Below are 15872 nucleotides of genomic sequence, written 5' to 3' on the forward strand. Positions count from 1 at the left end.
TATATATATATATATATATATATATACTATAAAATATTATAAAAAATTAAAATTTTCTCCTACAGAAAAACCTTAACAATGGAAGCTATAATATACGTAAAAATTTTTATGCAATGTATAAATGACAAATATTTAATTGGAACCTAACATTATAATAGATAACAGTTATTAAAACAAATATTAAAACAATATCTTACTCACTTTTCTCATAAGTCTTTTCTTGATTATCTCTAAAGGATTGGCTAATTATCAAAAGTAATATTTTTTTTGAAACTTTAATAGTTCATAAATGTACAAGTTTTAAGCCAGTAGCATAAACATAAGAGGAGTAACACTAACATAAATATCTTTTGTATGTTAAATTAAAATTATGTAACTTTGTATACCTACTTTTTTGGTTTTGATATACTTCATCAACATTTTAGGTATCTTCTGCATATCTGCATTTTTCTTTTGCTTCAGATTCTGTGTCTAAATTTTAAAAAGTACTTATGATAATTATTGATGTATCAAAATTTCATTTTCAAATTTCAATAATTATGATTAAATGCTTAAACAAATTTATAAAAAATTATCAAAATTATTACTTTACTATCTTTGAGAATATTATATAAGCTACCTGCAGTTGACAAAATTTTTCCTAAGCCATCCAACCTCAGGTTCTTGACATATTGATTTAGCTAAGTCTATTTTTTTCATATTTGTCCAGCAAGGCCAATAAAAATCTGTAGATTTTCTAGATGAAATTTTTGATAACACATTTTCACTCATAGCATTCACTAACCAAATTAGTGGTACGTAATCTGTATTGTTTTCTTCATCGAATGCAACATTTGCATACAACATCTTACTCAGTAACACAGTACAGAAATTACACAGTAAGTTACTCTGCTACAAAATGTAAACGAAAGTAGAAAAAATCCATACTCCGCAATCTCCTTTATATAGGAATAAAATATTACTAAATTGCACTTTTGGATTTACAGAAAAACGTTCAATGGTCTTCAAAAATCATTCATGATTCTAAGAATATATGCCACAAGGAACTAAGACAATAATGAAAACCCTCACGTCAACTTTTTAATATTATATGCATTTCCTTGTGGCGTTACTTTTCATAAACGTAAATATTAATGAATTCTTTAAAGTATTTATTGTTCAAATTGCATGTAAAACTTTGTAAAATTTTCAACTTTTTACTAAAGAAAGAAAAAGAGAAATTTATGTATAAAAAATAAAAATAGTTATAACAACTTTTTATATAGAGTTTCATAAAAAGCATAAAACGAGAAAATGATTATAACTTTAATTTATACGTTTTATTGTAAAAACCTTTTTGCCCAAGGTAAGTTGCAAATGGCGATAATGGTCTGATTGCATAGATTTTTCCGCATATTACTTTCACCAGATGGGTCCCTAATGGGAAACCCGTAAAAATCCCAGATTTCTTAGCCCTTATAAACACCACATGCGGCCCATATTACTATTTTTGCTTAATTTTTCAACCGTAAGGAACCTAATCCGGTCAAAATAGACAAAAAAATAGTGGTAGATTTGCAATAATTCGCATAGAGCTGAAAATTTGTACATACCTTGAGCACATTATTACAAATAAAGTATTAAAAGTCCCCATCGATCCCATATCAGCAAAAAAAGTTATTCAAGGTTTTAGGTATAAAAAAAAGTTGTTTTTTTTTAAAAAAAAAAAAAAAAAAAAATTTTTTATCATAAAAATAGATCAAACAAAAGCGAACGCATTTTTGAATAAACTGTTTCGTCGGCTTTTCTTTGAACTTGTTTAAGAACAATGAAAAATGCTTTTTTCAACAAATTTTTTCAACTGATTTTTCTCGTCTGACTTCCCAAAATTCTTAGAACAAAGTTACGAACCATGAAATACTTTTAACGTTGAACGTTCCATTGCAGTTAAGAGTATCGAGCAGTATTTTTTATAACGATTGGAACCGTTTAATACTTTTATTAAAATGTTGCAACTATGTTTTATATGTAGTAAACTTTTAATAGCAAGTGAAACTGTAGTTGTTGATCGTGGAATGAAGACTTTGATTCATACAAGTGTTAAAAGAAGTGACAGGTTTTATGAATACCTGAAAGATCTGAAGTCTGTAACGATTCATGTGGTGTGCAGTAAAAAGTATACTCGGAAGAGTACTATTGTTGCAATAAAAAGACAGCAAGATACAGATCAAGTCAGCACATCTGAAAATAGTCCACCTCGCACCAGAGCGCGCGTAAGTGAATCACTTTTTTGTTTAAAAAGATGTTGCTTATATTGCGACAATGAAGCAAACGAGGAGGCCGAGAAGAAGAAAGCGAAGAAAGTTCGGCGTAAAATTCATAAAGTTGCGACTTGAATTTAAAGAATCAATTCTGAAGGTAGCATGGAATCGTTTTGACGAGGAAGCAAAAAAGGTTACTGCACGCATTGAATATGAATTTGATTTAGTTGCTGCTGAGGCTAAATATCATTATACCTGTTATAATTCTTTCTTGAGACCAACCAATGGGTGTAAAATCGGTCGTCCTCAAGATGAATCTACAAAAGTTGCGATGGAAGGAATATTTAAATACATTGAAAATAGCGATGACTGCCAGTTTTCATTAGAAGAACTAAAAAATATTTGCAAAAATCCACATTTAGATAACAGAACAATTAAGACACGATTAAAGTTGAAGTTCGGTAATAAAATTGTTATCACTGAAAAACCGGGAAAATTAACGTTTATCTGTTTTTTTGACAATCATAGCGATATTCTTAACCAAGCTTGGTATGAGAAGAAAAGCCAAAATAAAGAAGAAGAACAATTTCGAATTTTAAAAACTGCGGCAGCAATCATTCGAGAGGACATTCAATCATTGGTATTTGATAATACCAATTATCCCTTGCCTAGTCAAATGTTTGATGATATTAACAGCGATATTCCAGAGTCATTGACTTATTTTTTAGAGCAAGTTATTTTGAAAAATAAACGATCTAAATCAGAACATTTAAAATTAGTTTGTAGGGGAGACTTGTACTGAATGGACCTTGTACTGAATGGACCTTTTCAAAAAAAAGAACTTAGAGACCATTTAGATGTATTTTTGTCGTCACAAATAATTCACCTTTACACAATGTCTCTTCAGTATGTCTGAGTTAAATTTATTCAAAGAAAAGCAGTAGTTATGGAAGTTTTCTGTTTTTTCAAGGCAAATGTAATTTTTTAACTTTTCTGAGTTTTCAATTTACAAAGTTTTTTCAAGAAGAAGTGAACTCTTAATATTAATAATATTATAGATATATATTTTGGACTTCAGATAAAAGTAGAAGGAAAGTTATCTAGGGTACAGATTGTTGTAATTGTTTGGGTAACATGTGGATATTGATATGTGTACTGAATGAACCACCATTGATTGTACTGCATGGACTGGACCATTTTCTGATTAGAGCATTTATTGCGTTTCAGTTTGTTACTTACTAAAACAAAATAATCGTGTCTTTTTAATATAAACAAGTTGTGAAAGTGTGACTAATAAAGTATACTAAAAAAAAAAAAAATCTTGGGCATAAAAAACTATAAAGCTCATGGTTTATCATGACTCATTATAGGTTAATTTTCACTAGGATAACAATATTATCATTCAATATTGGAACATCAATATACCCTCATTGCTGTGCATAATTCAACATTTTATTTATTACGAGTTTACTGCTGGTCCATTCAGTACAATCAACTGAACTGAATGGACCATTAAACAATTTAGTACAGGTCATGTTTATCGCATTTTTTAACAATGTTTCAATTGCTCAATGGTTTACACTTTTCAAGGATAGTTAGTTAAGATATGAATCTTGTCTTCTGAACTAAAAAACCCACCATAGTTATTCACAAAATAAATATTAATCGAATTTATAAAAAAGTCTTATTTTGTGGTCCATTCAGTACAAGTCTCCCCTACAAGTATCAGCCACAGCATTATGTCTGTTGTTAGGCCTAGGTCTTTTAAATCAAAATTGCAATTGGGTCTCTCAGTATTTTTCCATCGACGGTTCCAAACTTCTTATACAAATCTTTCCGTGTTTTGGTTTATGCGCATCCTACAATGACACTTTGATGTATGAGGATAATCATAAACCTCCAGCATCTGCTCCTTCAAGTCAACACTTGTATCGAGTATATTATCAAGTTCAAGTATGGCTAGGCAATCAACTGGACCCATCTGACTGGGGTTGGAAGTTAGTAGATAATACATTAGAGCCGATTGACACTTTACTTCCACCAGCTCCGGAAAGACTTCTCAACACCATCTTCTGCAATTGCAAAAAGGGTTGTAATGCAAAATGTAGCTGTAAAAAAGTCGGGTTATTATGTTCATCGGTGTGTGTTATTGCCTACGCCAGTCTTGCTCCAACGTTGAATCAAATTCAATAAATGATGATTTTGATGCTATCAATGAGGAGACAATTGATGTATCTTTTTCACATATCCAGCTTGAAAAAGAAGATGACTACGAAGAAGAAGAAAGCGAAGAAAATGCTAATATATAATATATCACAATAATACGAATATATAATACATAATATGCATTTAATAATATATAATATATGCAAATACTTTATATATATTATTTATATGTATATTAATTTCGTAATATTTATATTATATTATATGAATGTTAATTTCGTAATTTCACAAGAATTGCAATGTCTTTTCTAGCAATGTATTTTATATAAAATCGCCATATACTTAATATATTTTCGCTATATATTTTCTCGCGATATATTCTTGCAATATCTTCTCGCAATATATTTTCGCAAGCATTTCAATATCTCAGGAATAACGATTCTTATAACAATGTATAAAGACAATTTTATTAAATACTTTCATGATGCAATACTTTTATTTGATCTTTATTATAATAAAACTTATTATTAATTGGAAAAAAAGAAAAAACTATTTTTTTTAACCTTTTAACCTTTAATAACTTTTTTTGCAGATATGGGATCGGTGGGGACTTTTAATATTTTATTTGTAATAATATCCTAAAAGTATGTACCAATTTTCAGCTTTATGCGAATTATTGTAAATTGAAATGTTTATTTTGACCGGATTAACCCGTCTGGAAACCAGAACACAAACCCTTCTAAATCCCGTTCCCGTAAGCCCAGTTAAAAACCATATGGTACCCGTCTGTCAATGTTCGCTGGGTCAACTCTCGAGAGCACTTCTTCAGACACAAGACACAGACAGATTTCCGACAATCTTCATGATTTTTTGAAAAATTTGGCATTTTGAAATTTTTCTCACACAACTGATAAGTGAAACACTTTAAATAAACATGTTCACTGCCAATTCCCGGAATTTTTAGCTTGTTTACAATTTTGATGCAAAACTTAAAACAAACATGTTCACTGCCTATTCCCGGAATTTTTAGCTTATTTACAATTTTGATGCAACAAAATGTTTATAATATAGTTCAACCATGAAATTGTAGGTAAAATTTTATCTTCTGAGTTAAAATAAATACAAATTATACTTGCTATATAGACTGTTATGTTTTAGAGTAATAAATGCTAATTTTGGAGAGTTTTTGAATGCTGTAAAAATGCAAAATTTGAAAAGCTGTCATTTTGCCCTATTGTGCAAAGTACTAAAAACTAAAAATTATTTTCTCGGACGAAATAGTTAGATTTCAAATTTTACATTTTTGGAGTCAGGAAACATTGTAGTTTCACCCTGTCAAAGCGGTTTTCTCGGGTCAGCTCAAAGTAGTTTTTGGTCATTTTTTACAACAGTGAAACATGTATAAGTATGAGTTGCAGAAACGTGTGGTTTCCGAAATTATCGAGAAAAAAGTGATAAAAGTAAAAAAACAGAAAACCGCATTTTATCGTGGTTTCAAATTTTGTTTATTTATAACAATAGCTTGGTATATGTTTTTTAATTTATTATCCATTTTTTATTGATACCATGGCATTCTTGTAATTTTGCGCTCATTTTGTGGTGAATGTACACTGCCAATATATAAAGAGTTGAAACATTTATATCAGTATAGCAAATTCACAGTGGAAATTAAACCGACACGTTAGACTATTGAATATTACGTAGGTTACTTTAGTGACTTGTTAAAATGACAACTTTTAAGTGTTCCAAATGTAAATTATTGCTTTCCTATACTGATGGAGGAAGGACAGTTGAGGCACTGTCAACAATTTTAAAAGAAAATTATCAACTTTCTGAGGACAACTTGTGTTTCATAATCAAAGATATTCAAAGACACATTATTCCGTCGTTTAATAAACGATGGATACAGGCGTCACGGAAAAAGGAAGCTTTTTTTTTATCTAAGAAAAGTGGTTGGTTGGATTCTGAATATTGTGTATCTTTACCTAACTCAGAAGAGGCAATTACCGACTCCACGCCATCTACTTCTTTTGAAAAATTCGTCAGAATCGTCAGAATCGTCAGAATCCAGCAAAAAAAGAAAAAAATTCCATGTTACTTAAGGAATATGGATTCGAGCACATCTTTAATACATATCTTCAGGCGTTGCGTTTAATAGGAGAAGAAGCAGAAGCAAAATTTGTGGAATCATTAAGGATTGCTGATAAAGACAAAAAAAAAATTAATATCGAGTTTTATGGAAAATGCAAGCCAGAAAAATATGCTAACGGATGAAGAAGCATTCAGCGTGTTTATTGATTATATTTAATAAAAGCACAATATTTGTACATGAGGAAGGTGACAAATGAACGAAACTGTTCCATATTCCCACCATATTATAAAATTCAAGAAATTAAACAGACCTGCTATCCACCATCTTCTGCAATAGAAATTGCGAACATATGCAAAAATTCTGAAACTGCAAGATTTATTGGATCACACTGTAGTTAGAACTTTGACCATAGATTCCGTGTACAGCATTGAATTCAAACATTTACTTTTATATAGTAAATGGGGCTGTAATAATTCCTCTTGCCAAAGCCAATACAAGCAGAAACTTCCAAAGGAATCTGAACTTATTTCTGATGCAAATTTGTTTATTAGTTCTTTGGTGCCTATTAAACTAATTGATAAAGTAACCGGCGCAGTTGTTTGGCAAAATCCGGCATATGTATAGAATTTTGCAAAGAGACTCCCGAGAAAACTAAAGCCATTGTAGATGAAATAAAGAGCCAAATAAACTCTTTGCGGCCGTCTATAATTAATAAAAATGGTAAAAGTGTACAAGTAAAACATGAACTTTTTCTAACAATGATAGATGGAAAAGTGGCTCAGGCATTAACGGATACGCCTTCTGGGTCTACATGTACAATATGTGGAGCTACTCCACGGCAAATGAACGATTTGACCAAAGTGGCTTCTAGGTCTGAAAATGAAAATTCTTATCAATAATGATTGTCTCCACTACATGCCTGGATTCGTTGTATGAAAATGACATTACATATTTATTACAACCTTTCTTTCCAAACATGAGCAGCCACAAGTGAAGAAAAGAAACGGTTAAAGCAAGAGAAGAAGATCTTGGTGCAGAAACATTTTCGTGAGGAGCTAGGGTTGATGATTGACAAATCAAGACAAGTAAGTGGTAATACCGAAGAATGTAAGATTTTTTACAATGCAAGCTGCTCTGCTGAAATCACTGGAGTGGATGAAAATTTGATTGAGCGATTTTACATAATTCTGCAAGCTCTCTCCTCAGGTGTTATGATAAATGCTGAAAGTTTTGGTAGTTATGCTTTAGAAACTGCCCGAATCTATGTGACCAATTATGGATGGTACTATAAGCCATCTTCAGTACACAAAATCTTACTTCACGGAGAAAATATCATAAAGCATTTTGCAGTACTTCCTACCGATCAACTTTCAGAAGATGCGCAAGAATCCCGTAGTAAGGATTATAAAAAATTTCGCCTTCATCATGCCAGAAAATGTTCTCGATCAGTTACAAATGAGGATGTATTTCATACTCTTCTGTACACTTCCGATCCGTACATCACCAGGATTAGAAAACCGTATAACAAAAATGTGCAAGAACTTGATAAAGATACTCTGCAGCTTTTGAAAGTCAACAAATTGATTTCAGGAACTGAAACTCCCTACGTAGTTATGATATAGTACCTTTAATATACCTATACATTGTTTCATAAAAACAACTATTTAAAAACTGTTATTAAGAAACTGTTTTAAATATTTCTAAAATTAGTAGGTAAGCATTTTATGTATTTTTCGTCGTTTCTAATAATTTTAAGGTATTTTCATATATTTGTAAAGTATTATGTTAAGTATAAATAAATAAAAAAAAAGCCAGTTTTGAAGTTTTTGATTTTTATCTATTTTTAATCTTGTATTACAAAAAATTCTTATAAAAAGTATTTCATTAGAAGCGTCATATACTACTTTACATTTGTGCAAAATTTCAAATCGCTATTTTTAGTAACAAAAAAGTTATCGATTTTTGGTCCGAAACACAACCTTTATTTTTCACTGTGCAGCGGTGCCTAAACAAATATGGTATTCATTTAGAAACAATTTTGCGAACTTAAAGAACTCAGGGAAGTTTTATCCGTAGCTTAGCAGAAAACACTTTCGCTAATTTTCATTCAAATTCTGCAACTTTTCCGGCCGGTAGAGATTAAGAAATCCAGTTCAGACAAAGACTCCACTGCTTGTATCTTCGAAGCATATTAATATCCCCCGTTTTTCAAAGAAGAATACTTATCTAATTAAACAGATACTAAGGATTTAAAGTTGTTTATTAAATCCTTAGACTAGTAGCAAGCTTTTTTACTTAATTGCACGATTTTTTTAGAAAATCATCTTTTTCAGTCATGCAGAATAAATGAGCTGATAACAATTAAAACTAAATTCAGTGCCATAAGTCTTGAAATCATTTTTTCAATTGGTCGACTATTTCACATGCTTTTCCTTTGCTTAAGGCGTTTCCCACCAATATTTATTGCTCAAAAGAAAATCAAACTGATGGTTTTCGTAATACATAAAACACAGACAACATTTTGAATAAACGAGCTCAATCAGTTTTTAAAAGAATTAACAATTGAAATGCGAAAGATAATTCAATTTTAGTTAAATTTTTTTATAGTCAAAATACCAGCTTCTAATTTTTTACGGTCAGTCAAAAACAACTTCTAACATTTTTAAAAGCGCTTCCACAATAGTTTAAATTTTTAAGAAATTTACAAGCACAATTTTATCAATATTTTACCGGTAAAAACTTCATTCAGCAGGTAAACTGCATAGTTATAACATTAAATTTGACCACTCTTTCAGATTTTTATTAAGCGTTTATTCGAGAACAGTACGTAGGTTAGAAATAGGTAAATTAGTTGTCAGAAGCCCAAAAAAGTTCCTTTTCTGAAAAAAACACACATGGTAGCAAGATTGCATTTTACAAAAGATAGGCCTGCTTCAAAAAGGCGTAATATTTTGTGGTCTGATGAGAACAAAATTTTTTTATTTGGGTCAAATGGACATAGGATGTAAGAAAACTTGCTATTCATACAAACTGCAATACATTCTAAAAACTGTTAAATACAGCAGAGCAAAAATAAATATTTGGTCTTGTTTTTTTTTTTTATGACATAAGACCAATCTATAAGATTGATGGAATTAGGGATCAAAATATTCAACTACTACAAACCACCATTATTTCTTTAAATATTAAAATAATTTATCTTGGTTTGTAATATTTTGAGATAAAATTTTGTAATATTTTATATACCTGTATGTTATAAAAATACATACATACATACATACATACATACATACATACATACATACATACATACATACATACATACATACATACATACATACATACATACATACATGTATAATTACTCATTTCTTAATGGTAATTATGGAGATATAAAACTTGAAGACAGGTTTATAAACCAGACAAAAATTTTCTCTTGTGAAATGATGGTGTCAAAAATATTTAGGTATTATTTAAACTCATAAACACAGCACAAAGTAATTAAAAACATTTAACTATGTAAATAAAAAATTATATCTATGCATTGCAATTTTTGTTTTAAAATCAAAACCTATGTAAATTTTGACAATAACTGAGCACCTCTTATGAAAAGAAACCTTTTTTTTTTTTGGTTTTTATGTCAAACTATGTAAAAATTGTACCAATCAGTTTTAGTTGAGATAAAACTTAAAGAATTTAAGAACTCATTAATATATTAATAATGTACTACATCCCTAAAATAATTTGTTTATATTTAAATTTACACATTTTAAGCCTAGAAAGGTTTAAGAAAAATAAAATACCCATAGTTATTGAGAATTAGTTTTATTTGAAAAATAATTTTTTTCTCTAATCTAATCATTTTTTTGTTCATCAAGAATTACAGGTGGCACAACAATAACAGGAATATGTGTGTGATGAAGTACATAATCGCTTGTGCTTCCAAGAAACAATCTTCCCACTGCACTTAACCCTCTTTGACCCATAACAATTGTTTGTACATGCTTCTCTTTAGCAATCCTGCATATGGATTCACCAGGTGAATTCCCATCATCAATAACAACTTCATAATCTATACCTTTTTCTTCACATTTATGTTTATACTTGGCTATCAAGCACTTTGTTTGTTCTGAGCTTTCTTGTGCCATAAGCTGTGAAACATTCATAAACCCTTCCATATCTTCAAGCCCCACTAATGGAACATAAGAGGTCTGCTGTACATGAATAAGTAAAAGTTTATCTGAAGGCTTGTGGTAGTTATTAACATACCAATCAAATGCATGCTCACAGTGAACACTGTTATCCAGAGCTAAACAGTTTGTTGGATTTGACATTTACAAAATCAACACTAAAAATATATTAAAAAATTTGTTACTTTTGAATGAATATATATATATATATATATATATATATATATATATATATATATATATATATATATATATACTTATGTGTATAAGTGTATACTATGCGTAGATTTGCATACATTCGCATTAACAACATATGGTATGTTATTATTGCTAAGCTGTTTTTTAGCGATTTGGCTATAAGTTTTTACTTTTTTTGAATAAGTAAATAAAATACTTATTGGAAGCTAATACAAAAAACTTTATTGTGAACGTGTTTATTGTCAGTATTTCTCAACAAACTAATATTAAAAAAAGCGATTATATTTTTAACATAGATGTAAAACTTAAGCCATATGTAATGCTAAATACATCTCAAAATCGATTCAACAAAACATGCACTGACGTCATCAAGGTTACACGTCACAATCTGTCGAAAAATTAAGTAATTGTTTCAAATCACAAACTATTTGCGCATCATTTCAAATCTTAAATTATTTTTTTTGGGGGGGGGGAGGGGGGGAGGGGATATTTTAACAGAACCTTTTATCGAAAAACTACACTTCAAGTTAAAAAGAGTTGATGAATAAAGTAAACTGGGGCATGAGTAAATAAAAAAGGTGAAGGTTGTGGCAACTTTTTTTTTTTCATTTATTTAATGCTAAAACAAAAAATGTTACACCTAATTGTTGAGAATTTTCTGTTCATTTCAAGGTGTAAAAATTGCTAAAAAAATTTCGCGTCTTGAAAATTTTAAAATTCTTACCTTATTAAAATGAAAAGGTTTATTTCAAAAAACTTGACTTCAAACCCACAAAACTAAAAATTAGTTTTTATCTAACTAAAAAGACAGTTTTGTAGACAATTTGTGCGAAAAACCGAGGAAATGTTATAAGGGTTATAACAATGCTGACACTTATGAATTAAGATGAGCGCTATAACATCTACAAACGTTCTGCCGAATCCCCAATAGGCTAAACTTATAAGTACTGAAACAAGAACAAATTCAAACGCTGGACTTAGAAAAGTTCGCTGTACCTTAATCGTGTGATTGGACTTTGTTATGCACACGCCTGTAAAGAGTTACCTTTTATATGTTGTATGCTTTTCAAGCTTTACCGAGTGATATTTCACCTTTTTTGATTTTTCCTACTGTAAATTGCAACTGCTCTTCAGTGCAAGTTGTTTAGTCTTATAAATGTAAGTACAAATCATTTTTGTTATAAACTTTTTTAGATAGACAGCAAAGGTTATCATTAATATACGTTTTAATTAATTATTAATTAATTTAAGAGCAATAGTTTGGGGTTATTTGGTACCTACAAATCAAAATCAATGTTTTGACAAAACGGTAATCCAGGACGGGAACGGTATTAAGGTTTATCGAAACAATATAGTTATAAATTAACACCAGAGTAGCAGGCGGAGTATTTCGTTTCTCATTGCTTCTTCTTGTACTGAAGACAAAATTACAAGTTATTTCAATACACTTCAAGAACAACTTCTTGAAGCAAATATCAAAAATACACTTTGTGCAATATATGGAATTTTGACGAGATTGGATTTTTAAGTAATACTGCATATAATTGCAGGCGTGCAGAAAAGGCAAACAGCAAGCTTGGTGCTTAGCGCTCTTTAAAATTGGTTAGTACAGTCGATAATTGTATGAACATACAATTATTGAGTGTACAACTGCATGTGTATGAACGGTACCATTCTTCCACCATTCATCCTTTACAATATCACATCTATACAAAGACTGGTGTGTAGGGGGACCAACAAACACCATATTTACAACAACCAAGCCGGGTTGGATGGAAGACAAACAATTGTTTCAGTTGCTCTCTATGGAATTCATATAAGCAATTAAATTGAATCCTGAGAACTTTTTTTTGGTTAAAAATTTTTTTTTGGTCAAATTCTTAAATTGAGTACTTTATATCAAATAAACAATTAACCAATTAACATTTTCAATTATAGATATTTAGATTTCAGTCTCGGACTGAGCACGGACATTTGGACTTCAAGAAACTTTGATCCATACCAATCATTGTCTGTTCATTACATTGACAAGGAGTGGACCCTGAACAAGTTTGTTGTTTCTGTCAGTCCGTTCAGGGAGAGGCTAATGTCAAAGCTGCAATTCAAAAGTGCACCTTTATTGATTAGTCTTTGCTTTGTGTGGACCATACCTTGAATTTGACTGTTGATGCCACCACAACAGTAGATCATGCAATCACTTGTGCTCAAAGGCTAGCAGAAAAGATGCACAAAAGTCATTTGGTGAATGAAAGAATCAAGGCCGAAATTGCAGCTATGAACAGGGACATTCGTCTTGCCATGGAAACCGATTTAAAGGAAAATGTTACAGAGTTGGTCTACAAAAAGTTCATCACTGCCAACAACACTCGCTGGAATTCTACATACTTCTATATAGTATCTTTGACATGAAAGAACCTCTTTTGGCAATAAAAGCAAGGCCAGGCATTGACCCAGCAGATGTTGTATCTCTTGTGCCCTCTGGTTGGAGTTTAAAATCTTTGAGGAACTGTTGCCTACTCTCAAACTGTTGGCAAAGACATCTGAGAGACTTAGTGCAGATAAAAAGCCAACTCTATACATCGTTGTTGGTGGTCTCTACAATTTGCAGCACCACATCAACAGGGTTGAATTGGTCAAGGATAATTTGTCAGACACAAGCTCTTTTCCAGCCAAGCTTGATAAAAGGTTCCCAATACTGGCGCTCATACCATGTTTCTTGGTGTTGGTCATCTCCTTAATCCTTACTACAAGGGTGTGACATCCAAAAAATTTGGAACCTATGATAAAACCTACAAGTACTTGGTTGAAAACCACACCAATCATCATGAATGGCTCAACAAAATCATGGATCAACCAATGGCCACTGCAAACTTGGAGGAGGAAACAGATTCGTTTGCTCAAGACGTTATCGAATTTCATTCTCAACACACAGCAATTTCGGACAAATCCGGCATTGCTAAGGAATGGGATGTCTACAAGAATATGAATCCCTGGCCAAGGAAAGAGGCCCAGGTAAATGTTCTTGGGTTTTGGAAAAAACATGAAATAACTTTACCTCTTTTGGCTGAAGCAGCACGGCGTTACCTGGCAATTCCAGCATCTTCGGCCACTTCCGAGAAGGCCTTCTCTGCAGGAGGAAACATAGTCACACACAAAAGGACCAAGCTTCAGCCGGAAAAAGTTAAAAAGTTGCTCTATATCCAACAGAATTATGACTTTGTTCAAATCAAAGAAACTGACCTCAGAAGATGACAAAGATCCTGGTAGGCATAGGCGCCGAGTTCACGGGGGCTACAGGGGCAGTGCCCCCCCAGGAAAAATATACTAATAATATATTATCACGGATTATCATGAGGACGAGAGTATCTATTCGCCCCCGAGATAATCCGTGATGATATATTATTAGTATAAATTTCCTGGAGGGGCACTGCCCCTGTTGCCCCCGTGAACTCGGCGCCTATGCTGGTAGGGTATTCACGAAAATTCTAAAGAGAGATCTTAACTTTATCTTTGCCTTTAGTAAAATCTTAAGTTTTGCCACTTCCATTTATTGTTTCTATGTTTTTTGTTTTACAAAGTACCATTTTGCAGCGGACAAAACAAGTGCAACTTTTTTGGTTTGTTTCATTTTCTTAAGTCTGGTCCGTGTCAACATCACGGAAGTTTTTTAATAATTAAAGGAAGTATCCAGAAGTTTCCAGAAGCATGCAGAAACTTCCAGAAGTTTCCAGAAGAAGCATCTGGAAGCATCCAGTAGCATCCAGAAATATTTTTATGACTTCAAGTGCAAAAATGGCTCCCGACAGTTTTGGATTGGAACTAAGAAATATTGACGATTACGTAAGTGGAATGTCACAAAAAAGTATTTGTGATAAATATCGCGTGAAAAAATGGACCGTATCAAGACTATGTTCCAAATATCGTTCTACGGGGAAGTTGGCAGCAGATAACAAAAGTGAAAGACTGCGTTCTACCACTTCTAGAGAGGATTCTATGATCGTCAGATCCGTCAAGGAGGATCCCTGGATATCATCAGTCGAGATACAAAAGTAATTAGAGCTGCCTGTATCGGACCGAACAATCAGATGACGTGCTGTTGAAGCCGGATTGTTTTCTCAACGCCCTGCAAAGAAACCGCTGATTTCACTAAAAAACCAGAAGAAAAGACTCCTGTTTGCTACATCTTATATTGACTGGAATGTGCAGAAATGGCGAACTGTCCTGTTCAGTGATGAATCGAAGTTCAACATCATTGGGAACGATTCCATTTGCCGTGTACGTCGACCGGCCGGAAAACGCCTCGATTTACGTTACCGCCATAAGACCGTGAAGCATGGTGGAGGCAATGTAATGGTCTGGGGGTGTTTTTTTGCTAACGGTCTAGGTCCAATACATCAAAACGATGGAATAATGGACCGTTTCATATATAAAAATATCCTGAAAGATGTTATGTTACCTCATGCTAAATGGAATATGCCAATAAAATGGATTTTTCAGCAAGACAACGATCCGAAACACACAGCAAAAGTAGTTAAGCAGTGGTTTCAAGACAACCACCTATCGGTGATGGATTGGCCGCCTCAATCTCCGGATCTCAACCCTATCGAGAACCTGTGGGAGATCGTCAACCGCAGAATTAATCGTGAAGGTGTTCGTAATAAGGATCAACTGTTTGAACAAATCCAAAAGGCCTGGGCAGCGATTCCACAAAGTTTCATTGATCACCTGATCGAATCTATGCCTCGAAGATGCAAGGCTGTGATCGACAACAAAGGATTCGCCACGAAATCTTGATAGCAAAATACAGCTTGGTCAACATTTTGTCGAGTTGCACTTGTTTTGTCCAGAAGGAAATCAACTTTTTTTAATACTTTTGATTAATTTATTAATTTTCGTGTACAAATAATGAACTTTGTGATGAATAAAACTTGAAGAACTTTGTCTCTAAACAGTTACATAGTTATTTCTCTAAATTGAAAAAATGCA

The 15872-nt window shown here is 32.1% G+C and overlaps 2 protein-coding genes and 1 pseudogene across 11 annotated transcripts in view; 2 read left to right on the forward strand and 1 right to left on the reverse strand.

The window, feature by feature from the left end:
• Window positions 1-1501, reverse strand: part of LOC149888502 (uncharacterized) — an 11932-nt gene extending 10431 nt beyond the window's left edge. The window contains exons 1-3 of one of the 7 annotated variants that reach the window (XR_016452804.1): window positions 620-1436; window positions 387-471; window positions 1-230 (exon numbers count right to left, since the gene is read on the reverse strand). The exon at window positions 1-230 is cut by the window's left edge and continues 140 nt beyond it. The gene's annotated coding sequence lies outside the window, so the exon portion shown is untranslated. Of the gene's footprint in view, window positions 243-386; window positions 472-619 lie in introns of all 7 variants that reach the window. The other 6 variants (XR_016452805.1, XM_090088404.1, XM_090088401.1 and 3 more) reach the window with 6 other exon arrangements.
• The window catches only part of LOC149888489 (uncharacterized), a 242973-nt gene that overhangs the window by 207578 nt on the left and 19523 nt on the right, over window positions 1-15872 (forward strand). The window lies entirely within an intron of this gene.
• LOC149888503 (uncharacterized) lies at window positions 1872-4714 on the forward strand (annotated as a pseudogene).

Source organism: Hydra viridissima, unplaced genomic scaffold, assembly GCF_058129835.1.
Source record: "Hydra viridissima isolate aposymbiotic clone 2 unplaced genomic scaffold, HvirCarnegie_v1 scaffold_5, whole genome shotgun sequence".
NCBI classification, from domain to species: Eukaryota; Metazoa; Cnidaria; class Hydrozoa; order Anthoathecata; family Hydridae; genus Hydra; species Hydra viridissima.